Genomic DNA, 27552 nt, shown 5'->3' with positions numbered 1-27552 from the left:
CATTAAGCAGAGGTTCACCTGCACATCTGCCAATGTGGTATACTGCATCCACTGTACCCAGTGCGGCTTCCTCTACATTGGGGAAACCAAGCGGAGGCTCGGGGACCGCTTTGCAGAACACCTCCGCTCAGTTCGCAACAAACAACTGCACCTCCCAGTCGCAAACCATTTCCACTCCCCCTCCCATTCCCTAGATGACATGTCCATCATGGGCCTCCTGCAGTGCCACAATGATGCCACCCGAAGGTTGCAGGAACAGCAACTCATATTCCGCCTGGGAACCCTGCAGCCATATGGTATCAATGTGGACTTCACCAGTTTCAAAATCTCCCCTTCCCCTACTGCATCCCTAAACCAGCCCAGTTCGTCCCCTCCCCCCACTGCACCACACAACCAGCCCAGCTCTTCCCCCCCACCCACTGCATCCCAAAACCAGTCCAACCTGTCTCTGCCTCCCTAACCGGTTCTTCCTCTCACCCATCCCTTCCTCCCACCCCAAGCCGCACCCCCAGCTACCTACTAACCTCATCCCACCTCCTTGACCTGTCCGTCTTCCCTGGACTGACCTATCCCCTCCCTACCTCCCCACCTACACTCTCTCCACCTATCTTCTTTACTCTCCATCTTCGGTCCGCCTCCCCCTCTCTCCCTATTTATTCCAGTTCCCTCTCCCCATCCCCCTCTCTGATGAAGGGTCTAGGCCCGAAACGTCAGCTTTTGTGCTCCTGAGATGCTGCTTGGCCTGCTGTGTTCATCCAGCCTCACATTTTATTATCTTCCATTTTGTGCAATTGGGTTTAGGCCAGCTTCAGCTATCTTGGTGTTGGCTCAACCGACAGCATTCGGTCTTGACACTTGAGATGACACTCACTACCGCAGCCCCTCAGCTAGCTGTACCTCCAGGTAGGGTGGAAATTCAGAACAATTCAAATTAGCTAAACAGCAGTCTGGGAATTGCTCAAATGGGAACTGTTTTAAAATGCACATTTTTTTTCTCCCAAGCACGTCACAGAGGAACCCCTCCATTCTCTCGTCACAACTGTTTACTTTCTCATGGAATGCCAACGCTGAGTACACATCTCCCATTACTCCAGGTTGACCTGCCTTGTATGCTGCTCCTCAAGGGCTGCACCTCTGCCCGACTGTGTTTGGCCACACCCCATGCACAGATAAATAAACAGCAAAGTGCCCCTTCTTGTTATGACCCAATAGTGGATCATCATCCACCACTGTAAATCAGACAGGTCATTAGATTCATATAGAAAGGGGTCATGGCAGTCTATTAGATGATAGCAAAATCAAAGTATTTCGGATGCTAGAGATCTGAAATAGAAAGTGAAAGTGCTAGAGAAATTCAGACAACAATTACATAATTAAATTGTCTGCTGGCCTTGTCTGTCGAGATTCCTCAAACAGGGTCAAATATCAGAGGACGGGGGAGACGCTCATTGAACTAGAATCTAGCTTCAGTCAGTACTTACAAGAGATCAGGGAGAAAGAAACTACACTTGAAAGTCAATGCCCTGCCTGTTATATGGACCCCAAGGAAGTACACAGTTGGGTGAAGTGAGCATAAGGCAGCATTAATTCAGAGATATGCAGTTGTAACAGACGCATTGTGCAAAACAATTCTGTGTTGGTTTGCAGTTAATAATTTTGTTGTAAAATATTCAATAAAGATATTGGCTACTTTTGAGAAATAGCACCTTCACTTCTCTGATATTCTATGAAAGTTTTCGTTTGTCTTCAGTTCTGTTGTCTACTGAGAGGAAAGATAAATGTATCACATGTAATTTCTTGAAAATGAATGTTTGCTTAGAAATGTTTCCTAAAAAGCTTCGAAAAAAAAACTTGCATCTAATTTATTAACTTGCAGGACTTCATTACCTTGTTCCTTTTATTAAGTACATGAATATTTCAGCTCCAACCCTCAGCACAGCATCTAGGATTTCTTCTGTCACTTTGAAACTGCTATTTTTGGCTTCAGGGTGTTTCTTGCATTTGTTCTGGTCAGCCTTAAGGAGGCGCTCATAAAGGCATCTAGATTTGGTCTCCTTTTACCACCACCAGACACAAAAGCTATATTGTTTAGAGAAGAGACTGTGAGCTGAAAACTGGGGTGACAGGATTGCCCTATGAAGCTAGAAGAGTTTTCCAGTTTAGAAAAATAAGGAGTGAATGCATTGAAACAGATAGAATTCTTGCAGTGCTCAACAAGCAGATGCAGGAAGGCTATGTCTCCTGCTTGGGTGGGGAAGATGGATGCTTCCCCTGCTTGGGGGAGGGTTTGGGTCGGGGTTGGTTCCAGAACCAGAGAACATAGTCTTAGAATAAGAGGCAGGCCATTTAGGATTGAGATGAGGAAGAAATTTTCTCACACAGAGGCTGGTAAATCTTTGGAACCCTTTGCCTCAGAGAGCTGTCATTGAGTATATTCCAGGCAGAGATTGGCACATTTCTAGATATTAAAGGTTCGAAAGGTTATAGGCTCTGTTTGGGAAAATGGCACAGAGGTATACAATCAGCCATGATCTGGTTGAATGTTGGGGCAGGCTCGATGGACCAAATGGCCAGTCTTCTGCTCCTTTGTTCCCGAGAGCACTCCAAAAGAAAATCCACTTTATTCAGATCAGGGAATGATACTGGAAAACATAACCTTTGAAACAAGTAGATGCTTTCTGAAACTTTACAGCAGAAGAGGTTTGGTAAAAGGCTTTTGTTCATCTATTTTGTCGATACACATTTAGAAGGACTTGGAATCACCCTGTTAAATATTCACACCAGTGTGGCTATTTAAACTGTTTACTGAGTGAACTATTTGATGTGGAAGGTAACCACTTCATGTCGGACTAGTTTGAAGCTAAAAAAGACAGGACTGGTCCAGGCCCTTGCTGCATCATGTCGGTGCCAAAGGTGCACTAGAGGGATTTGCAAATGAGGCAGCACGTATTGTCAACAGATTTCAATCGGTGTCGCATTGCTTGTCTCTTAAAATAAGTTCAGGGAATATTCAGAGCAGTAAGATGAATTTCATTTCACTGTCGGAGTTTATTTTAATTGATGTGTTTATTTGTGCTGTGTGTCTTTGTTTGATTCCCTCTTTACCTGAGTCGAGATTTTCATTCATCCAGGGGATGAGGGTGATGCTGGCTGGGTATTATTGAATTGTTTCATTGTCCACCACCATTCACAATTAAATGTGCACAGGGCTGCAGAGCTTTGATCGTTGGTTGTGGTATCACTGAGCCCCAGTAATCACTTACTGCTGAAAACGCAAGTAGCCCCATGTTGTAGCTTGAGCAGGATTACACCTCATTTTTAGATATGACTGGTTCTACCGCTGACATGCGCTCCTGCAGGCTCTCTTTGACAGGAGTTGATCCGCTGGCTTGATGGTCACAGTAAAATAGAGATATGCCAGGCCATGAGGTTGCAGGTTGTGCTAGTGCACAGTTCTGCTGCTGCTGATGGCCGACAGTGCCTTATGGATGCCCAGTCTGGAGTTGCTAGATCAATTCAAAATCTGTCACATTCAACAAGGTGATGGGGGGAGTGTATCCTCACTGTGTGGTCAGGACTTTGTCTCCACAAAGATGGTGCGGTGGTTAAAATAACTCCAAATAGACCGGTATCCCATCACCAAGTCACCCTTCATTTACACATGGAAAGTCCCTGACACTGACCCAGCTCCCTCAGAACCAGCTCTCAGAGTGAAGAGGATGCCTAACACTCCTGTTTATATCTGTCAGCCGGCGCTCCCTGATTGAGGCTGTTAACCTGGTCCCATCAGTGAACTTGTATTCTATGAGATCCACCTGGCTGACCTCATTACAAACACTACATCCCTACCCCTCTGAGTTTGAGGACATTGGCCAGTTCTTGTGTTTTCTCTTGAAACTCCTTCGGGAGCATTTTAGCCCTGGGTCAGGATCCTCCAACTCTGCCTCAGATACGGGCAGGGTGTGGCATGCAGCAGCTCGCCTCTTGCACCTGATGCATCGCGGAAGAAATTCATTCTGTTCTTCAGGCTGCAAAGGCATCGAGGCGGCAACGTCCACCGTGTCCATCTCAAATTCCCAGGTATCATCAGCAGTTGGCAGAGAGGGAGAACCCACAGTTTGCAGAACGTTCAGAGAGGCTGTCGAGAGCCGGGCACCGCTTGCAAATTTGAAGCTTTCATACGGTCCTTGTGCTTGTTCAAGACCACCATGCCGAGCCACACTTTCTACATCACTGGACCTGACCTTGCTTCGACCATGCCTCTGTGTAGGGCCATTCCCGTGGTTCCCACCCCAAGCTTTGTCCCCTGAAGTAAACTGTCTCTCTCACTTAGCAGAGTCTTGCGTTGCCGAACCACACCATAATAAGATGCTTTCTACGGCATATCTATAAATATTGGAAGGCGTCTCTACGGACATGCCAAATTTCCTTAGCATCGTGAGGAAAGAGAGATGCTGTTGTGCTTTCTCAACTGCCACATCAGCATGGGTGGACCAGGACAGATCATTGGTGATCAACGCTCCCAGGAACTTGATGCTCTCAACCAGCTCTACCTCAGCACCATTGACACAGGCACAGGCGTGCTCACCACTCCGCGTCCTGAAGTCAATGACCAGCTCCTTCATTTTGCTGACATCGATGGGCAAATTGTTCCCTTTACACCACGCCTCTAAGTACTCAATTTCTTTCCTGTTATTCATAAATGAATGCTACTCATAAAGCTCGCTTTGAGCAACGCTGGAGGGATGCAGTCGGCTGAGGACAGAAATGTCAGTGTGAGAGCACGGCAAAGAATCAAATTGACATGGCAGCAGAAGCTCAGGGCCAGGCTTGCGGATGGAGTGGAGGTGTTCTGCAAAATGGTCACCCAATCTGCCCTTAGTCTCCCCAATGTCAACGTGACTGGCTTTTAAGGGAACACCTACCGCAACAGCAGGATTCAATAAAGTAGGATCTGTTAGCGGCCTCAGAGATTTGACTTTCCCGACCTAGGACCTGGCTTCTTACCATCTCTGACACAGCTATTAGCCTCAGTGTAGATACAGCTTAGTTTGCGCAACCACCGTTGCACTATTAGTTGAGGAGTAGGGCCGGGATTCAGTGCAGCCCATCGCTGTAGGAAACACAGCAGCAGAGCCAGCTTCACGCCAGGAGACACCCCATGGTCAGTCTCCTGCGATGAGAAAGCCTCTTGTGATGAAGTTGGGGATAGTTATGAGCAGGCCCATGGGGTGGACTTGCCCACTCACAGGCTAGCAGACATTTAAGCTCATCAATTGTGCCAGTCGATTCCAATTATCAGTGATCCACTGGAATTTAATTGGTGAGATTGCAAGCCAGCACCATGAGTGTCCCATTTCTCCAGACGGCCACAGGAAAACCTAACAGGCACTTAGTATCTAACCCAGGGGCTCAAAAATGAGCAGAGAGCTTCACCCATGACCCCATCTCCAGCATCCGTGGCCTGGGTCCCCGAGAGCAGTTCTGGGACCCCCCCCCACCCCGGCACTTTACTGGTAGCAGCCACCATTTCTGGGTGGATGGAGGGTTCCTGCAAAGACCAGCAGCTGACCCAGGGCAAGCGGGTTCAGAATTTCGTTCCTTGCAGGTTGCTCAATCCCGAGAAGGCAGGATGCTGACCTGACAGGCATTTCATCCCATTTGCTCCCACACACCCCTGAAGAATGATGCAGGTTTCTCACTGGTTCCCTGTCTTTGAGTGAGTTTCACCTCTGTGCCTGCAGAAGCAACGTCTCAGATGTTGGGCAGATCACCTGGTGCTTTGTTGTGGAACTGCTCTTGAATGTGAAAGATGTACTGAGCCACAGAGACATAAGGGTGAAATTAGAGGACGCCCTCTTAAAGCCCAGGGATAGATCAGGATGAAGAGACAGAAGGCATCCTCTACTGAGCCAACTTGGCTGGTAATAAAAGGCATACAACCATCCCCCACTCTATCCCTTTCCAAAGGAATCCCACCCACCCACCCAAAGCATTAACAATCTTCATGAGCTGCACACAGTACACTTACGAAACAGACTCTCAACAAAATGGCCTTCTTGCTAACTTAATTCCCACTTCGAGTCCCATTTCTTTGATCCGCTATTACCTCATGCATAAAACAATTGAGCTGAGAAAGAGGCCATTCCAAAGCTTCTGAAGAAAATTCTTGATGCAGCTGAGTACGAGGAAGACCAAAATGTTGGTGATTTTTATCAGTGTCTCTTGTTCCTGACTGTTGTTTCCTCTCGGTGATGGCTGAGTCTGCTGCACACAAACCCCTGAATTGCAGTGAAAGGGAGCCATTGATTGTGGCATAACAAGGTGTAGAGCTAGATGAACGCAGCAGGCCAAGCAGCATCAGAGGGGCAGGAAGGCTGACGTTTCGGGCCTGAACCCTTCTTCAGAAATTCAGCTTTCCCACTCCACTGATGCTGCTTGGCCTGCTGTGTTCATCCAGCTGTACACCTTGTTATCTCAGATTCTCCGGCATCTGCAGTTCCTACTCTCATTGAGTGTGGCATCCTGTTTCATGCGTGTCCTTATTCCCAGCAACCTGGAGTCCCTTAAGATGGTTTTAAACCCCAGGCTTTGTCTCAATGCCCAGTCATACATACAAAATCTGACCAACTTTATCTCCTAGGACAGAAATGGCAAGCCATCGCAGGTGAATAGTCAGTGCTGACTCACAGGAAGGCTTTGGCACTTTTAAACTTGCATAAGAAATCAGTAACGATACACCAGCAAAATATGTCACTGTTTAACATACTTTCATTTTATGCAGGACTGTTCATTGCAGTTCCTCTCATCATGCTAGCTTGCAAATTCAGCACACTTTGGGCTAACCATCAAAGTTAATTTTGACATACAGCTGTCTTTCACTTTGAACTGCATCAGAAATTCAATGCACACCAACATTTCTGCAGCGTTCTTTTATTCGCACACAGTGAAAGAAGGATTGTATTTCTCATTTATTTTGAACAATTTAATCGAATCACAGTTGCCATGGTACCATAATTATCAACAGCACTTTCATCATAGTCATCGGGATTTCAATATTGGTTTGGTTTCTTAGTTTTTGATAATATTTTTTAAAATTGCTGCGTAGTTTCCAGCAGGCACCTTGTGCTGTTTCTAACATCCTTTTCTTTCAAGTGATCTTCACATCAAAATCTTTCTTCTTTTGTTTGCAATGAAACTATAAAAAGAGAGTTTGCCTTAACCTGAACCAAGGTGCATTTCAGCCCTTTATTCGTAAAAATGAGTGGAAAAATTAAAAATCTGTAATGAATCACCACATTTTTCTTCCAGGCTAAGAAAATATAACACACTCCAACTTTTCATCATCAGTCAGAGGAACACAGGACTGAGGAATATATAAGACCATTCAGCCCTTCAAGCCTGCTGTGCTATTCTGTAAGATCATGGATGATCTGGCCCATAACCCCCTTAACTCCCTCGTCTATCAAAAGCCTACCTAACTAAGCCTTGAATAAATTCAATAACACAGCCTCCGCTAATCTTTGGGAAAGAGAATTTCACACACATAACCATCTTCTAAAGGGAAAGGACAACTCTCCTCATCTCTGTTTAGAAAGGGACACCTCTGATTTTTAAGAGGTAGTCGCCAATGTTGGAGAATCTGAGATAACAAGGTGTAGAGCTGGATGAATACAGCAGGCCAAGCAGCATCAGAGGAGCAGGAAAGCTGACGTTTCGGGCCTCGACCCTTCTTCAGAAATGGGGGAGGGGAAGGGGATTCTGAAATAAACAGGGAGAGAGGGGGAGGCGGATAGAAGATGGATAGAGGAGAAGATAGGTGGAGAGGAGACAGACAAGTTAAAGAGGCGGGGATGAAGCCAGTAAAGGTGAGTGTAGGTGGGGAGGGAGGGAGGGGATAGGTTGGTCCAGGGAGGACAGACAGGTCAAGGAAGTGGGATAAGGTTAGTGGGTAGGCGATGGGGGTGGGGCTTGAGGTGGGAGGAAGGGTTAGGGAGGCGGGGACGAGCTGGGCTGGTGCTGGCTTGCGGTTGGGGGAGGGGAGATTTTGAATGTTGTGAAGTCCACATTGATAGCCTTGGGCGGCAGGGTTCCCAAGCGAAATATGAGATGGTGTTCCTGCATGTTTCGGGTGGCGTCATTGTGGCAGTGCAGGAGGCTCAGGATGGACATGTCGTCCAAGGAGTGGAAGAGGGCATTGAAATGGTTCGCGACTGGGAGGTGTAGTTGTTTGTTGCAAACTGAGCGTAGGTGTTCCGCAATGCGGTCCCCAAGCCTCCGTTTGCTTTCCCCAATGTAGAGGAGGCCACAACGGGAACAGCGGATACAGTATACCACATTAGCAGATGTGCAGGTGAACATCTGTTTGATGTGGAAGGTCTTCTTGGGGCCTGGGATGGGGGCGAGAGGGGAGGTGTAGGGGCAGGTGCTTCGGTTGCAGGGAAAAGTGCCAGGGGTGGTGGGGCATGTGGAGCGGACAAGGGAATCACGGAGGGAGTGATCTCTCCGGAAGGCAGATAAGGATGGGGAGGGAAAAATGTCTTTGGTGGTGGGGTCGGACTGTAGATGGCGGAAGTGTCAGAGGATGATGCGTTGTGTCTGGACGTGGCACATGAGGTTGAGGGGGATTCTGTTTTGGTTGTTGCGGGGAGAAGTTGTGAGGCATGAGTTGCGGGAAATGCGAGAGACACGGTCGAGGGTGTTTTCAACCACTGTGGAGGAGAAGTTGCGGTCCTTGAAAAACAAAGACGTCTGGGATGTCCGGGAGTAGAATGCCTCATCTTGGAAGGATGTGGCAGAGGCAAAGGAATTGGGAATAGGGGATGGTCTTTTTGCAGGAAGGTGGGTGAGAGGAGGTGTATTCTCGGTAGCTGTGGGAGTCGGTAGGCTTGAAATGGATATCGGTTTCCAGGTGGATGCCAGAGATGGAGACAGAGGGGTCCAGGAAAGAGAGAGAGGTATCAGAGATGGTCCAGGTCAACTTAAGGTTGGGATGGAAAGTGTTAGTAAAGTGGATGAACTGTTCGAGCTCCTCGTGGGAGCACGAGGCAGCACCGATACAGTCATCAATGTAACGGAGGATGAGGTGGGGTTTAGGGCCAGTGTAGCTTTGGACGAGAGATTGTTTCACGTAACCTACAAAGAGGCAGGCCTAGTTTGGGTCCATGCGGGTACCCATGGCCACCCCCATTGTCTGCAGGAAGTAGGAAGAATTGAAGGATAAGTTGTTAAGGGAGGACGAGTTCAGCTAGGCGGATGAGGGTGTCAATGGAGGGGGACTGGTAGGGCCTGCGGTACAGGAAGAAGCAGAGAGCCTTTAGGCCATCTGCATGGGGAATGCAGGTGTATAGGGACTGGACGCCCATGGTAAAGATGAGGTATTGGGAACCAGGGAATCAGAAGTTTTGGAGGAGGTGGAGGGCATGGGTGGTGTCACAGACGTAGGTGGGTAGCTCCTGGACCAAGGGGGAAAAAATAGAGTCGAGATAAGTGGAGATGAGTGTGGTGGGTCAGGAGCAGGCGGAGACAATGGGTGAAAAGAACAAAGAAAATTACAGCACAGGAACAGGCCCTTCGGCCCTCCAAGCCTGCGCCAATCGAGATCCTAAATGTGTCGACCAGAGTAGTCAGGTTTGTGGATCTTGGGAAGGAGACAGAAATGGGCGGTGCAGGATTGGGGAACAATGAGGTCTGAGGCTGTGGGTGGGAGGTTACCTGAAGTGATGAGGTAGTGGATGGTTTGGGAGAAGTTGTTTTGGTGGTCAGGAATGGGGTCATGATCAAGGGGGCAGTGGGAGGACGTGTCAGATAGGTGGCGCCTGAGCTCGGCAATGTGAAGGTCAGTGCGCCATACTACAACTGCGCCTCCCTTGTCCGCTGGTTTGATGGTGCGGTTGGGATTGGAGCGGAGGGCTGCACGTTCTGCGGGGGAGAGGTTGGAGTGAGTGAGAGGGGGTGGAGAGGTTGAGACGATCGCTGTCACGACAGCAGTTGGAGATGAAGAGGTCGAGAAAGGGTAGGAAGCCTTGGGATGGTGTCAGGAGCAGGGTTGGAGGTGGGAGAAGGGGTCAGTAGTGGGAGGGTTAGGCTCACGATTAAAGAAGTAAGCGCGAAGGCAAAGGCGGCAGAAAAACTGTTCAGTGTCCAAACGTGAGTAATATTTGTCGATGTTTGGGTGGAAGGGGACAAAGGTGAGCCCTCTACTGAGGACGGACCGTTCATCCTCAGTAAGGGGGGAGTTCTGGAGGGGTGGTGAATACTCGAGAGGGCTGGGAGCTACTGTCTCCCCTGGAGATGCTGGCTGTGGGGGTGGTGGGCGGAGTGACATTTTTAAAAAAACCTCTGATTTTTAATCTGTGTCCTATTGTTCCAATGTCCCCCACAAGAGAAAACATCTTGTCACTGTCCACACTTGCAGCTCCCTGTCTGGATCTCATCTATTTGAATACAATAACCTCTCATTCTTCTAAATTCCATTGGCCTGGCCTGTCCAGTCTTTGCTCATTGCACACAAACCCTTCACACGGGGAATGAAGCAAATGAACTATCTCTGAACGGTTTCTCACATAATCATGTTTTTTTTCAACTGAAGAGATCAAAATTGCACACAGCACACCCCAGACTCAGCCAGATCACAGCCCTCCATGCAGATTCTAAAACTTGGAACGTTCGGGTAATGAAGTTTCTCACATAATCATGTTTTTTTTCAACTGAAGAGATCAAAATTGCACACAGCACACCCCAGACTCAGCCAGATCACAGCCCTCCATGCAGATTCTAAAACTTGGAACGTTCGGGTAATGAAGTTTAAAATCTTTCAGCTTAATTAATCAGAGCCGGGAAGAGATATCATGGACCTTAATAAAATGTGAGGCTGGATGAACACAGCATTGGGGAAACCAAGCGGAGGCTTGGAGACCGCTTTGCAGAACACCTCCGCTCAGTTCGCAACAAACAACTGCACCTCCCAGTCGCAAACCATTTCCACTCCCCCTCCCATTCTCTAGATGACATGTCCATCATGGGCCTCCTGCACTGCCACAATGATGCCACCCGAAGGTTGCAGGAACAGCAACTCATATTCCGTCTGGGAACCCTGCAGCCTAATGGTATCAATGTGGACTTCACCAGTTTCAAAATCTCCCCTTCCCCTACTGCATCCCTAAACCAGCCCAGTTCGTCCCCTCCCCCCACTGCACCACACAACCAGCCCAGCTCTTCCCCCCCACCCACTGCATCCCCTAACCAGTCCAACCTGTCTCTGCCTCCCTAACCTGTTCTTCCTCTCACCCATCCCTTCCTCCCACCCCAAGCCGCACCCCCATCTACCTACTAACCTCATCCCACCTCCTTGACCTGTCCGTCTTCCCTGGACTGACATATCCCCTCCCTACCTCCCCACCTATACTCTCTCCACCTATCTTCTTTACTCTCCATCTTCAGTCCGCCTCCCCCTCTCTCCCTATTTATTCCAGTTCCCTCTCCCCATCCCCCTCTCTGATGAAGGGTCCAGGCCCGAAACGTCAGCTTTTGTGCTCCTGAGATGCTGCTTGGCCTGCTGTGTTCATCCAGCCTCACATTTTATTATCTTGGAATTCTCCAGCATCTGCAGTTCCCATTATCTCTGATACTATCATGGACCTTGATGCTTCTTCTGCTTCTGAGCTGGGCCCTTCTACATCCCAACCCCCTCCAAACTTAAACCTTATCCCTTCAGTTTTTCAGATCTACAGAATTGGGAACCATTGCCACTGTGGTGTTGAACAGTTTTGTAAAGGTTCTACAGCACTTCTCGGGCTTTTGTACCCAGTGCTTCTTTTTATGAAACCAGAGCAAAGTTCAGGCTCCCTTGTGATGCATATTACAACTGCAGCTCAGTCAGACAATTGCACACCACCTGGTCGTTCATATTATGCAGATAGCACTGCTTCCTTAAATCAGGCCCTCTGCAGTATTAACACAGCAACACGTACAAATGAGACTATCTTGAACTAACAGTGGCATTCCATGGGTACTGTGACTCCTCGTTTACTTTCATATTTAAAAATGGCAAATGTATTCAATAATTAACATCACCTAATTCGGCTGCAATACTGTGCTCTCTCTATCTACACAAGTGGGCTTTCTCAACAGAAAAATCACATTTTTCATTGATGAATATTTTCTAATTTTGTGTTGAATCTAACCACGCTTACGTATAAAAGGATAATACAATACTGCTGATCTGAAATCTGAATTACAAACGAAAATGTTGGAAATACACAGTCGGCCAGGCAGTATCTATGGAGACAGAAAGACAGTCAATATGTCAGGGCTACCACTTGCACTAGTGCTTGACGAAGAGTCACCGCCCTTTGTCCCTCTCTCTGCAGATACCAACAAACGTGCAGAGCATTTCTAATGCCTCATATTTCTATTGAAGCAAAAATAACCCCTTCTGTTCACCCTTTGAGAGAAGGGTTTGGACTTCTGTCATTTCCCTTCAGCAATAAACCCATCAACAATCTGTCTGGGCTTTGGTTTGCAATTTAAGTTTTGAAGAAAACATATATCGCTAACTGAACAAAAGGAAAATCAATGTCAAAGCAAGAAAAAATGACTAATTTTTTAAACATTACACAACAGCAGAGCTGTCGTTTGCATTTTCACTGAAGAAGTGGAGCTTAAAAGAGACAGGCTCAGACCCAGTCACCAGGGAAAGGGAGAAGAGACAAGTCAAGGAATTGAATATAGCTGGCACCAGCTTCATCTCTGACGATGCTCACTCTGAACTCATCTTGGTGAAATTCTTAACAAAGTAGGGTTTAGAGCAAGTTGTATTTCCCCTGGCTTTTCCTCATCTTCATGCCCAATTTGTGAATAGGTCTTTAGGAAAGAAAGAGGACCAGGACCATGGGTGCACCCCTACTGTCTACAGAGCATCTTGTTTGTGTACTGTTCATTTCCACTGTCAGGGTACACTCACATTTAAGATAACAAAGTGCGGAGCTGGATGAACACAGCAGGCCAAGCAGCATCAGAGGAGCAGGGAAGCTGATGTTTCGGGCCTAGACCTTTCTTCAGAATTTTCTGATGAAGGGTCTAGGCCCGAAACGTCAGCTTTTGTGCTGCTAAGATGCTGCTTGGCCTGCTGTGTTCATCCAGCTTCGCACCTTGTTATCTCAGATTCTCCAGCATCTGCAATTCCTATTTTCTCTGATACACTCACATTTATGTTGTCGTTCAAACTCTTAGTAACCTTCTCTTACACATTCTCTCTGTCTCAATGGCTTGAGTAAAACGTTTGAATTTGCCCCTTAGGATGCTTATCCCTACCTCAAGTTGTCCAATCCCCAACGTCAGATCTGCAATTGGAGTAAAGTACAGAAATACAGATCTTGGTGATCAGTGAATCAAGTAATGAACGGTTATGTCGCCACAGGATGTGGTCACAGTGAAAATTGACCGAGAGATAGAGGACAGCGCACAGTTATTTACCAGGAACCTGTCTGATGATATCGATGTGATGGACCTGGAAGAATTTTACAGGGTATAGCAATGTCAATATTAGGCACCAGAGGATTTCAGGAAAGGCCCGGCCTCAGGACCCACACATGATACAGGGAGAAGGATGCACCTTAAATCTCTTAACAAAACCTTGAACCACCTCTCATGCATTCCCTACATTGCAACAGTAAAGGTAAAGTTGCCACATAGTCCTATCAGGATTAGTTGGCAGCTTTGTCATTAGTGAGACAGACAACTCCCGGTGGTTTATCCTGAGGATCAGCACACCTCAGGCAAGAGAAAGTAACCTGATTCATGGTAACCCCAATCAATGCAGGAATTGAACCCACACTGTTGCTGAGCTAATTGCAAATGTGACTACCCTTCAAAAAGTAATTCATTGGCTGTAACACACTTTGTGACATCTGGTGGCCATGATAAATGCTAAATAAATGCAAAATTTCCTTTCATTCTACCCTGTTGCCATTCAGTATTAGGCTCTTTCTCAGTGACTCTTTACATGGTAATATAGACTAGCAGCAAACAGTGAGCTTACCCATGCAAACAGCATTTCCATTGTATCGTTGAACTTAGAATGGAACAGCACCATTTGCAAGAACTAATGCTTTTTCACATCACCCTGACAATGCTGTAAATGAATACCAGGAGAGAACAGCAGTGAGGCACCCTGCATAGTTAAGGAGGAGTGAGTGGAGGCAGCAGAAAAGAAGCATAAATTTGGCAGCTCAGTGAATGATGTGCGTGTTACATGATAAACTGGGCAGCATTCCTGGAGAGCCATCCACCTGGTAAAGAATTAACGTGCAGATTTCTTGTTTCCACAAGGAAAATGAGAAATGTCTTGAAAAGGAATTCTCTTCACCGGGTTGATTGTCCTTCTTTTGTATCTGGTTTGGTTGCTTTAGTATCACAACCTAACATCCAGATTCCACCAACTTTTAGGAATGTTGATGACCATGTAATCAGGGTTAAGCCCTGCCCAGGACATCAGGAATTTATTCTCCTGCTCTTATTGCGAAATTCGGACTTTTTGACACCAATCCAAACAAGCAGAAGGGACTTTGCATTTAACATTTCATTCAAAGGACGTTACCTTCAACAATGCCCCTTCTGTATATCAGTGAGGTATCACCCTTAATTTCTGCACTCAAGTCTGGCTTTAATCCAGAATCTTCTGACAAAAGTGTTGCCAACCGATCCACATCTGACACTAACTACTGATTTTGGCATAAGTCAGTGGCAGAGTATAAATGTTTAATGCAGTAGTGACTTTCAAAGCCAAGCTGTTGGCCCTTGACATTGGTATTTTGACGGATGACAGCTGGTCATATTGAAACATAAAAGATCCTGAAGGATCAATGTTGAGTTGTATACAAGGAGGATCCTTCCTCTTTAGCGGAGACTCAAACAAGGAGACACAGTTACAAATATGTAGTCTCCCTTTTAAAATGTGGTCCAGGTGTAATTTTTTTCTCTTGAGTGTTGTTAGTCTATGGAATTATTTTTTCCTTGAAGGCAGTTGAGAATTTATTCAACACTGAGTTAAGTTTTTGATAGAGGATGGAGTGGAGAATTACTTGGGGGATTGGAGGGGTGTGAATGTGGGGTTGAGACCAGATCAGCTATGATTTCATTCCATATTTCGTGTAAGAGCAGGAGAATGGTGGGGTCTAGTGGCCTAATGCTGCAGTTTCATCCTATACTCCTATGTAAGGAAACTGTTAAAGTAGTTGTCGAGAAAGGCTAATGGTTTGGTATCCTTTAATATGAGAGGAGTTGAGTATGAAGAGAGTCTGTTAAGCATCTGTTATACAGGACATTGGACATCTCGATTACTTTGTGCAGTTTTCCTGTCCTTATTTAAGGAAGAATATGAGTACACCGAAAATGGTTTACTAGATTGATACCTGGAATGAGCAGGTTCTCTCACAAGAACAATTTGGACTAGTTTTCACTGACATTTGGAAAGTGAGGATGACGTGATTAAAGTCTATAATATCCTGAATTACTAGGTAGGCATGGAAAGGATGTTTTTTCTTGTGGGTCAATCCAGAAATAGCAGACACTGTTTTAAAATTATGGATCACCCTATTTAGGACAGGGATGAGGGGAGGCTATTTACTTTTACAGGATCTGTGAGCTTTGAACCCTCTGGTTTAGAAAGTGATGGAGACAAGGCTATTGTGTATTTTTGAAGCGGCGGTAGACAGATTTTCTGAACATTGCTTTTTGCAGGACTCTCATCCAATTTTTGTCTTTTCCCTCATTTGGGAATGCAGGCAGAGACTTTCCAACATTCTCCGGTTTAAATCTTAGGGATCTCCTGACGCTTTGATTTCCACTACATCAGTAGATGCATGAGGTTCGGCTTTGAACACCTTCGTTAAGCCAGACTTCCAGGACCTCATTGAAAATAGTGAAGTGGTGGGGTGTTTTTTGGGGTGGGGGGCAGGTGTCGATGCCATGGGGAGATTATAAAACAAGAATGAGAGCTTCAGAACCAGTTCCGTCCATTGTGACACTCCCCTCTGATCCTGCGTTCAGCGTCAGTGACCTGAAATCAATGGCCGTAGTGCTGCCTCGACAGAGAGTGAAAGCTGAGGTTATCTCTGTTCGGCATCCTCCATTACCTGAGCATGTGGAGAGCTTCAAACATGGCTCAAGTACCCTTCGCTGCTGCAAGGACAACATTTATTCCTTTGGGAGACTGGACTTGTAGGCACCTTTGGGTGAATACCATAATGGAAAGTAAATCACTTCAATGAATAGGCATCTTAAGCTTATTTTTCTCAGAACGCTTCTAAAGTTGGGCAGGAGGGTGGTAACAAGAGTGAAATTGACAAGACTTTGACAGTGACGTCGTTGATGAAGGTTACAGGTTTTAAACAGCCGTGCACCCAGCCCAGACCCTTGGGCAAGATTTCCAATGAGTCAGGAAAACTCCACAAAGGCATCAAAAAGATGGCCTGGACCCAATTCTGCAATTCCTGACCCCACTCCCGGAACCCCTAGTTTTCACCAGAGGGTGCAGGCTGGTGCAAGCTGTGAGCCCAGACTCTGCAGTCCTGATCTGGTCAATTCCATAGCAGACAATAGGCCACTAGTCCCCTGACATTTTCAGGGAGTCGGAGCAGCTTTTCAAGGAAAAAGAGCAGGGAAAAAAGGTCACTTTCCAAATATAACACAGTGGAGCTGGAGGAGCACAGGAAAGGAGGAGCAGGAAAATTAATGTTTCGGGTCGGGACCCTGTGTTATCTCTTTTTTTCTGAGAAAAACTCAATTTTCCAGCTATTCTGATGGAGCCTGGCCCACAGTATTCCTCCAGCTCCACACTGTGTTATCTCTGACTCCGGCATCGGCAGTTCCTACTATCTCTTTTTCCAAGGAGCGGCCTTTGATTAGTTGGGTACTGCCGGATCAGTGTTTGAACCCCAACTATTTGCAAGATATTTTAATGATATTGATGAGGGAACTAAACATTTGCACATGACACAAAGCTGGGAGGGAGGGTGAACTGTGAGGAGGCTGCAGAGATGCTTCTTTGTGATTTAGACAACCTGAATGAGTGGCCAAGTTTATGGCAGATGAGACATAATGTGGATAAATGTGAGGTTAAAAACGAGAAGGCAGATTGTTATCTGATTGCGATAGATTAGGCAAGAGGGAGGTGCAATGAGACCTGGGTGTCCTTGTGCACCAGTCATTGATAGTAAACATGCAGGGGCAGCAGGCAATGAAGGAGGCAAATACGTTGGCTTTCAGAGCGAGAGGGTCTGAGTACAGGAGCCGCAATGTTATGCTGCAATTGTAGAGGGCATTGGGGAGACCACACCTGAAGTATTATGTTCACTTCTCGTCTCTTTACCCGAGGAAGGATATTCTGTCTGTGAAGGGTGTGCACCAAGAGTTTACCAGTCTGATTCTTGAGATACCTGATGGGCCAGGTATGAAGCGAGACTCAGTCAATTAGAATTATATTCACTCGTGTTCACAAGAATGAGGGGGAATGTCGTAGAAACCTCTAAAATTCCAACACAGGTGAACGCAGGAAGGATGTTCCCATTGACCAGGGAGTTCAGAACCAGGGGTCAATGTCTAAGGAAAGGGGGTAAGCCATTTATGACTTGGGATGCGGAGAAATATCTTCACCCAAAGAGTGGGAAGCCTGTGGAATTCTCTGCCACAGAAAGCAGTTGAGGCCAAAACAATGAATCTTTTCAAGAAGTTAGATATAGTTCTTGGGGCTAAAGGGATCAAAGGATATGGGGAGATGCAGAAACAGGAGTTGGATGATTGAATGACACTGCAAGCTCGAAGGGCTGAATGGCCTACATCTGATCCTATTTTCTATGTTTTTGTGACCGTGATTTTGAAGCCCCAGAGGGACTGGATGGTTGATACTTTTATAGGCCAATAATTTTTTTTTTAAATTGAAGAAGTAGAAAGTTAATTTATTTATTCAATTTACTTATTATTTATTTGAAAGCTTTTTCACAGCTTAATGTTGTTTCTGTGTTCATTGATTCTGTAATGAAGATGGTGAATGGGCATGGAGATGCCATCACTTGGAATGGAGGTATGCTGAAAGTGCTGTGCTATATATTTATTACTGATTGGGTTCTAAAGAAGAGGGAAAGGGCTTTTGGTACCTTTGCACCCACCTCACGGCAGTGAGATGAAAGTGCCCTCTCCCACATCCCAATTTTTATTACCCACTTCCTTCAGCTTCAGGAAGCAGCCAGCCTTTTATCACTGGCATGTTGCACTATAGAATCTGACTGTGGAGGATCTCACTGCTTCTGCTCTCACAAATTAGGGCACTGAGATGATTTTTTGTTTTATTCACTCATGGGATGAGGGCATCTCTGGCCGGGCCAGCATTTATTGCCCATCCCCAGAGGGCAGTCAAGAGTCAACCACGTGGCCATGCGTCAGGAGTCACACGTAAGCCAGACCGGGAAAGGAAGGCAGTTTCCTTCCCCAAAGGACATTAGTGAACCAGATGGCTATTTTCCAAAAATGGACAGATGATTTCATGGTCATCATTGGACTCTTAATTCCAGGTTCTTATCAAATTCATCTGCCATGGTGGGATTCAAACCGAGGTCCCCAGAACATTACCTGGGTCTCTGGATTAACGTTCCAGTGATAATTCCACTGGACCATTGCCTCCCCAGTTTAGATAAAATGGGTCAGAGACATGAGCCATGCCCACCTAAGCCTACTTAACTGTGGCTGAACATGGACTTAATGGGCCTTAATGAGCAGTGATGAACATCACTCAGTTATACAGTGCTGTTATCACGTTTCTTAAAAATGTGCCACAGCGCATCACATACAGTGAGTTATTTGGAAGGGCAGGAATTGTTATACATGCAAATAAAAGCAAGTTAAGCCCAAAGGGGGTGGTGATTGCTTTCCATTATAAAGATGAAAATTAGACATTGCAATTATACATTTGGATGCTACCACCCACTCCCTCCCTTCTACACAGTCATCAGCTCATTAAGTCGCCCTGCTGTTCACCCACTTGGTATCTACAAATCACGAACAGTCAGTTATAAGCCAGTTTATACATTTACCTCTGGCAGTCAACCAGATAGCACCTTACTCTGACACGTCAGAATCAGCATTTTTGACCATTGGCAAAATCTATCACTTTTAACAAAAACAGAGCACTTCTTAAAATCAGGAGCTGCTGCTACCCTTCACAGTGCATGTGAGAGCATTGTCTTACTGCTTTTGTTTTGCAGGGTTAATTATATTGCAGTCTTGCAAGCAGATTAGCATGGATTAAAATTCACCGAAATCGTACATATTTTTAAATACTGTACACCAAAGCAATTTATTATTGCTCTCAGATTATTACCTCTGCGATTTATAAGCAGTGTGCATTGATTCCTGCAACACAACCTGATTCAGTTCTCTCCTTATGGTGCGCTGTTTAAATAAGGAACCAGTGTTTGTGTGTGATGAAGATAAAATAAATTGCCAGCAAGGGAAGGGCTCACATAGGGAAACTTAGTGTTATATAGCCTTGCTTGATCTTCCTCTACAATTTGGCAACAGATCAGCAGAAATCCTAGAGAAACATCCGTTGATTTATCTCACTAGGGGTTTCCACTGAATTTATAAGAGAAGAATGGGAAAGCCCTCATGGAAGTTTCATCTCAAACTGTCTCAGCAGTTGTTCTCAGCATGCTGACATCATTTGGAAAGTTGACTGCATAGATTTACTTCATTGGTTTGCATTTTCGATTACAGTGCATTTGTAAAGCAGCTTGTTGAGAATGGACACATTCACAGTGACATTTGCAGACATATGCATGCAGAAAGATGTGTCGAGCCCTCTTGATTTACATCACTACAGATGCAATGCTGGCAGCTATTTCCATCCCTCCTTACAAAGGCAAATTTGGCCTTTCATTCAAATAAAGCATTAAAAATTCCCCTGCGCTGTATCCCTTTGTTGCTTGAACCCACGTAAGCCTTTGTCGAATTGTCCTCATCCCTTCCCTGCTGGGACTGTCCACTGTTCAACAGTCCCCCACAGAATTCTTGGTCAAGATGAAAACCTCAACAGCACAAAGGACTCAGGCCTGCAGCCCTTTTTCCAGTGGCACCACACTTGGGTTCCTCAACCATTGTGTTAACAACAGGAAGCACTGGAGTCTCAGTTTCCAAGCTGCATTGAAGAAAGACACCACATTGCAACACCAGATGCAAATAATGGAATGCTTACCATTAATAATAAACTGTGTGTTAAATTATAAAACACAGAAGATATTAAAAGAATTTTCTGATCTGTTGGAATCCCGACCGATAGCACGAACAACATTAGCACGATTTGTACGATTGGATCATTTTTCACATTTAAAAGACGTACCTTAAAACATAGTCGCTGTTGTCTGGTACCTCGTTCTCAGAATAATTCAACTATGCCATGGTAACAGGAATATTTTCAAATGATTCTCAGGAAGGAAATGGGTAAAATGAATCATAGCATAATGGAAATAGGAATAATTTGAGCACCCAATAGATCTAATCCACATCATTATCTTTTTATGTAATCTGTTCAAATGGCTTATTATGTAATTTATTTGTATACTCGTTTGATATGCCATTTCACATTTTTACAAAAAATTTTCTGACCTAGATACAAACTTAGTTATGTGATGGTTGCAAATGTAATTATTGCTGCTTAGATGGATAGTGGAAGATATTTTTTACACTGAAATCTGTCTGAGGTGGAGCAGCTTGAAATGGCACTATCTTGTTTTCAGGGACCTAAGGAGCAAAGGTTTAAGGTAAGGCAGAAGTGACAGAGATTACAACTCTACATGGAAATGGCTCCTGTTGCTGTGGACGATGGCATTTTGCTCTAAAATCATTGCACGCATGCTGAATATGTCCCCACATACTTGAATCTCCAGCCAGGAATTAGCATCAAGGAGTTATTTAAAGCTACTTTTTCAACCTAATTGCTGTAGTTTGGCCACCTGTATGAAAATGGCTGCAAGGTTAACTCAGACTAATCCAGAAACTGAATTCCGAAAATATTGCTGATTGTATATCACAGGACTTAAACCAATAAGACTTAAAAGGTTTTTTTGCACAGGGTTCTGGAAAATTGGCATTGCAAGGTCATTTGCCAGTTAAAGAATTCCGGAAGCAGAGAATATAACTACACGAGAAAGCAAATTAAGCTGGAAGTTTGGGCAGAAATTTATCTTGTGAAAAGTAGAATGAGTAGGAGAAGCTATGAGGAAATTGTGGCTAAGTGGGATTTTTTTAAAAAAAACAGGAAGGAGACAGCCAATGCAGGTTTGTTGAAGTGCTGACCTCCTCTGAGTGCTTCAGTAAGTTACGTGGAGAATGCATTTTGCTTAGCCGAATACTGTTGTATTTTCTTCCATTCAACAGCTCTGCAGGTATATTTCATGTCAGCCTTTGGGAGGTGTGGATCAGAGTGCCAGTAGACAAAGTTTGGATCTTCCTCTATCCATCAACATTTTGCAGAAGTTCTTTTGACAGCCAGCAAGTGTTACCCAGGGTGTTGGGGATGAGGCAGTGATATTGAATTCAAACTGTTTGGTGAACTCCTTAAATTCTCTGGATGTCATTGTTACACAGTATTCTTTCAGAAACCCCTTGCTCACAAACAGAACTTGTACTGCTGAACTGACTGTTAGACCTGTCTAACCGTTCACTTTCAGGTCTAAAGGTACCTTTGAGTAGTATTCTGACTATAAGAACTAGGAACAGGAATAAGGCAATTCAGCCGTTTGAGCATTCTCCAACATTCTATATGATCGTGGCTGATCTCATCTCAACCTCAACTCCATTTTCCTGCCTGTACCCCATGACCCTCTAACTTTTACCAACTTAAAATTTGTCTGTCTCCTCCCTAAATTTATTCAGTGCCATGTCATCTTCAGATTCACAATCCCATGAGAGATAAATTCCTTCTCTGGTTTAGACCCCTTATTCTAAAACTACGACCTCTCAGTCTAGATTGTCTCACAAGGGGAAACTTTCATTCTGTGTTAACTCTGCCGATCCCTTTCAGCATCTTATATACCTCAGTTAGACCTCCTCCTATTCTTCGAAACTCAAGAGAATATAGGCCTAAACTGCACAATCTACGACTTACTGTTCTTGATTGTGTATGAATAAGTCAGCTTTCACAGTTTGTCATGAACTGTGTAGTGCTTCGGTTGCTATCATCAACAGTTTCCACTGTAGGTTCCCATATTTCTGGTATACATTGCATATAGACCATATTCTCAATGTCTTTGTATTTGCCTATCCAACACTCTGCTGATCTGGCTCTGAGTTCGCACCTCTGTTTCCTGATGTATCTGCTGGAGAAAATTGTCCTTCCTTGTTTTGGACGTGATTGTTCTGCATTTGACCAGCAGAACACCATCTTCCACGAGATATTGTTTCTGATAAACCTGGCTTTGTTTGCTGGATCTCTGCAGGACACTCCACATCAGTTGCTGAGTGATTATTGTAGCGTTGGGCTGAGCAATGATATCACCAAAGCAGACTATTAAAGGTTAATTGTTAAGGATTAATCAGACATGACAATGAGCAGTTGAAGACATGTGGAAAATGACAAACTTAGTGCAAAATAAAAGGCCTGTTTTGAATGGGAGATAACTGCATAACCTTGGCAGGGTGGGAGATGGAATATTGTGCAATTAACGCAGAGCCACGTGGAAGTATTTTTCAACTTGTTTTCTGCACAATGGAATGCCTGGAAAATTACCGAATGCAGAACAAAATAGTGACACAGCACAAACATTAGATTCAGAATAGCGTTAACATCAGGGACTTTGCCCCATTCATTGGAATTTCACTATCAATGTGAAGTTTGCAAGACCTATGCCATGGAATATGACATGAACCCCAAAAGCCACTGTCACCAAAGTCCCTGATGTGCCAAAAGACAGTGTGAGACTCACTTCTTTAAAATATATATCAGTAGTTTAACCTAACCATCTGAATACATACCAATAGTATAAATCAACAGTCGGTTTGATTTTATCTATTATTGTCACATGTACCGAAGTACAGTGAAAAGTTTTGCATGTAGTACAGGCAGATCAAACCATACAAAGGTCGCAGGGTGATTGAACAGAGCGAGGAATACAAAGTTGCAAAAGTAAGTGCACAAAAAGCAGGATCAGCATTAAATTTGAAATTCGAAATGTCCATTCAGAAACCTGATAACAGCGGAGAAGAAGCTGTTCTTGAACCCATTGATACATGTGTTTAAGCTTTTGTATCTGCTGCCTGACGGAAGAGATTGGAAGAGACTATGACCGGGGTGGGAGGGCACTTTGATAATGTTGGCTGCATTTCTGAGGCATTGAGACATGTAGCTGGAGTCAACAGATGGAACGTTTGCTTGCATGATGGCCTGGGCTGTGTTCCCAATTATTCATTCATTTACGTACTAAGTATTTTAACCCAATGAATTAGCTATATGTCGGAGTGCATGTGTTTTCTTGTAGTCATTTTGATCAGATATTAAAGAACCCATTAGGTACTTCCAGCGTAACAATACAACCATCCGTAATTTTTCACCTTTGTCAATGTAATGTCTAATCTGACTCAGTTTCAGTGCTGCCAGAGTCACTGGGTGATGAGCCTTTGTACCCAAGATCCTGTGTTTCTCTTGTGATGATAACTGAGACAGGGTAACTGGTAGCACCATTTCACTTCCTGGCTTGCATTTCAGGGCGAAAGCATAACTCTGAAACTTTAAGAATAAACCCTGTAGTATGGTACATTACATGTATTTTTCATTTAGAGCTACGCCACTGATTGTTGATCACTGTCCACTATGAGCTTCCTCCAGTAGCTCATGGATATGTATTAGGAGGAACGCCACCTATAGTGCAGAATAAATTCCCATTACTGGCTGAAGTTTCCACAATGGTCCCTCCTTCTCAACCTTCCCTCTCACCTCAGCTGTGGTGACCCGAGGCCAAATCACCACCAGTCATATCTCTCTCACGAGACAGCAGCCCAGTAGTCTGATAAGACTATAGCAACTTTATTTTAGATATGCATTGAACTTCTCACATTCGTGTACGGCTGCTCAAGGTGCTCTTTCTTTAACGGCACATCTGCTTTCAACTGGTGTTAGAATCTTGCATGCAAATGCTGATGACTTTCCCTCTCAGGCCAGTGCTACTTCCAGTCTTTTTGAAGAGGCATCTTCTTGCAGAGTGACAGGTTTCTCTTTGTCAATGTTGCCTGAGAGGATATTTCTGTTTTTAGTCCATTGAAACTCTTGTTATGTGTCTCTGACCATTGGGGCTTCACTTCTGCCGACATCAGCTCCCGCACATTTGCTGTGTTTTATGGGCTATGAATGCCCATGTATAGGGTCAAGGCAAGGAACTGTGAAACTCTCTCTTCTGTCCTGGATCTTGAAACTAAAAAAGACCAGAAATCTTTCAGAACCTGGCTTGCTTCTGTACTGTTCTGGAACTGGCATTCTTCCGTCACATTCACAATATATCTATCTGTGTTTAACTTGATCTAGCTTTCCTGCCTCACTACAGGTTCTCATGATCTTTTCTCCCTTCATCGTATCCCTGGATGTCATCTGTTTTCCTGGCTGCTCCTTTTCATTCCCACGTATATCTCACTAGGTTTTTGTGGAGCATATTCTAGCTCACTTTAAAGCCAAAAGGTAGACTCAGGAATTTTGGACTGTCCGATGGGTGTGTTGAATATTGTCGACAGTTGACACCTATACTTTCACATCGCTGTAGCTGTTTTTCGTACTGAGCTTACTGCAAACTTTCACCTTTGTCAGTACCAGTGTGATCTCTTCCAATGTCAATATGGGGTCGCAATCCTATTTTATGACATGATTCAGATCCAAGAAGACTCTTAAATGTATGTATGGTCTCTTTTACACTACGATGGAAATTATCCAAACTGTGAGTTCTGTCACTCTGCTTCTCTTTGCTCTTTTTCGAGCTTTCCTTCCCATTCTTTATAGGGGACGTGGATCATCGATGTTGTTGTTGGGTATAAAGAGATGTGAAACGTGGGATCTTCAAACCGTCTCATCAAAGTATCTGGATGCATTGGCACTGAATCATCTTTGCATCTCTTCAAAGGATGCTTTTTAATAGGTTCAATGTCTTCAGCCCTCAGTACAACCTCTTTCACCTCATTGTTTACTGAGATCATCCACAGCATTTCTCACTTGCTCAACGCCTTGGCCTGGTTTGTTGAGGTAGAATGTACAGTTAACCTCTTTTCCTTTGTATGTCCCCCGATTCAGATTGCTTCTGGCTGTCGAAACTCATGCTCCCTTATGGTGTGATCATGGCAACTTCCAGATGTTCAGTGAAGATCTTCAATGTTGGCCTTGGGTTGGGCAGGTGGAGGATGGATGTGATGTTTCTTAGATTCCAGTATCAATCTTCACCTTCAGATTTATGGCTGTGGGTTCATTTCTCAGCCTCTTCCAGACCTGAATGGTTGGGAGAATTTACTTTCTCTCTGAACTTTCACATCAAGATGTTTCACGTGGTTGTTTGGTTTCATGAGTTTTATCATTTTCTGAAACTCACTCGCACCCAGGTTATGGACATTTCAGTTTCGTCTCCTATTCCTATTTGCCTTTTGTCTCCAACTTCGGTGACTCCCCTATCGCTTTCCACCTTCCTTCTGCACATCCTTTGCCAGTGATAGAACTTCCCAACTGCTCTGCAGATTGATCCATGTGCAGGACATTTCCTTCTGTCTGTTAACTCACATGGTCATCCATGGTTTCTGCCTGTTTTCCTTCCAGTTTGGTGTACATTCTTTTGTTAAGGTTTCACTGCATCAACCCTGCTGCATTTCTCTCGGCTTAACTGAAGCTTTGTGGTTTGGCTAGTTCAACTGTCTGCTCATAGCTTGGTGTGCAATGGTAAATTCTACGTCTTGAATATCGTGAGATTATGCTTTCCAATTAGCTTTCTTGGGGTGTGATGGCCCCATATTAGTTGATCTTTAAGCCTTTCATCCACATCCCTAAACCTGTGGTTCCTGGCTACATTCTTCAGTCTTGTTACACAATTGTCATTAGGCTCATCCAACTCCTGCCTGAACCCTTGAAATTTAGACTAGTAGATCTGGTAGTTATGTTTGGCGGTGGATGTTCACTCCATCAAAAATGTTGTCTTCTCCACTGAGGTCCCAGCTGCTAAAGAAATATAATTATTGGTTTACTGCCCAACAGAGGATCTGGCTGATGGTCTTTTCATTGTTAGTGCCTGTTAGGAAATAGCTGAACATCAGAAAACAGAAGTTTAAGAACGCAAATGAAAGGCTGATAGAACAACTTTTGTTCAAACTTCTCAAATGTCTCCATGACATCACTAAGTGTCAAGTTTAATTTGGCTATGTATTCGTTGCCTTGCTGTTCGACACTGTTTTCTGTTTTTATTTTCATGATATACTCAGCTTTTCTTTCTCTGGCCCTGATTTGCATCAATTTCACCAATCAATGTTAAATTCATCTAAATATTTTAGGGTTAGTCACAGCCTCCCACCATGTTGTGGTGTGAAACATAATGGTTTGGAAGGGGTTATTGTTAGATTTTACCTAATCTGATTATGTCCTATAGTCTTGGATGGAGGCTCTGGGAGTCCAGTTCGAGATTCAAATGGCATTAGACTTTGGCTTCCGATAGCCATTTTAATAATGCTAATTGTCCAATATAACTATCTTATGTTAACTGTACAACTTTGTGTTAAGACCAGTGCCTCCTGTTGTTGAAACTCAAAGGGGTTCATCCTCCACCACTTTTAACCATCAGGGCCTTTGGACTCTGTTAGAGAAAGGAGCATTCAACTCCAGCCACGAGCTGCCAGTAGTAAGTTCCACAGACGTGCAACAAATTACATCATCTGGTCATCTTTTGGCTCCTAGGTGATGGAAATCATCACACTTCAAGTTTGAAAATCTTTAAACACTCTATCTTTGATCCTTGGCTTACTGACTGTCTAGAGACTGGTGGGTCAGTATTCTGTTACACAATAGCTGGAAGGAATGGCAAAAATTTGTTAAGTTGCACTTGAAGATTTGATATGAGGGGTTATAAATTTATGTCTCTGTACTGGATAGCGTCAAGAAATAGGATGTTACTGTGTTTGCGGAGTGTTTTAAGATCTTTCTAACTTCTGTATCTAAATAGTTTGGTTTGTTTTTAATAGTTTTCATCTTTTGTGTCATACACTTCTATTATCAAAGAATTCCTGCAGCGTCTGTGACTAAGTTTCACTCACTGATCACCACCACAACTGAAAAGAAAACATATGATCTATTAAGACTGAAAGTAAAAATTGCTGGAGATCACAATGAGTCATGCAGCATCCATTGAGAGAGAGCAGGCTAACATTTCACATCCAGAGGCTCGAAACGTTAACCTGCTTTCTTCCCTATGGATGCTGCCTGGCCCGCTGCAATCTCTGGCACTTTTAGTTTTCGGTCCAGATTCCGGCATCTTCAATAATTTGCTCCTC

At 44.5% G+C, this 27552-nt stretch overlaps 1 protein-coding gene and 1 long non-coding RNA gene across 22 annotated transcripts in view; one reads left to right on the top strand and one right to left on the bottom strand.

Annotated features, from left to right (window-relative positions):
- LOC125455167 (uncharacterized) overlaps positions 1 to 20504 on the bottom strand; it is a 144583-nt gene extending 124079 nt beyond the window's left edge. For both annotated transcript variants that reach the window (XR_007248170.2, XR_009446119.1), the window contains exon 1: positions 20393 to 20504. This is a non-coding gene — a long non-coding RNA (uncharacterized LOC125455167). The remainder of the gene's footprint in view (positions 1 to 20392) is intronic.
- Positions 1 to 27552, top strand: part of LOC125455166 (1-phosphatidylinositol 4,5-bisphosphate phosphodiesterase beta-4) — a 477523-nt gene that overhangs the window by 442230 nt on the left and 7741 nt on the right. The gene's annotated exons all lie outside the window — the stretch shown is intronic.

The sequence above is a fragment of the Stegostoma tigrinum genome, chromosome 9 (genome assembly GCF_030684315.1).
Source record: "Stegostoma tigrinum isolate sSteTig4 chromosome 9, sSteTig4.hap1, whole genome shotgun sequence".
NCBI classification, from domain to species: domain Eukaryota; kingdom Metazoa; phylum Chordata; class Chondrichthyes; order Orectolobiformes; family Stegostomatidae; genus Stegostoma; species Stegostoma tigrinum.
The sequence above is the reverse complement of the archived record's forward strand: the minus strand, read 5'-3'. Positions and strand labels throughout refer to the sequence as shown.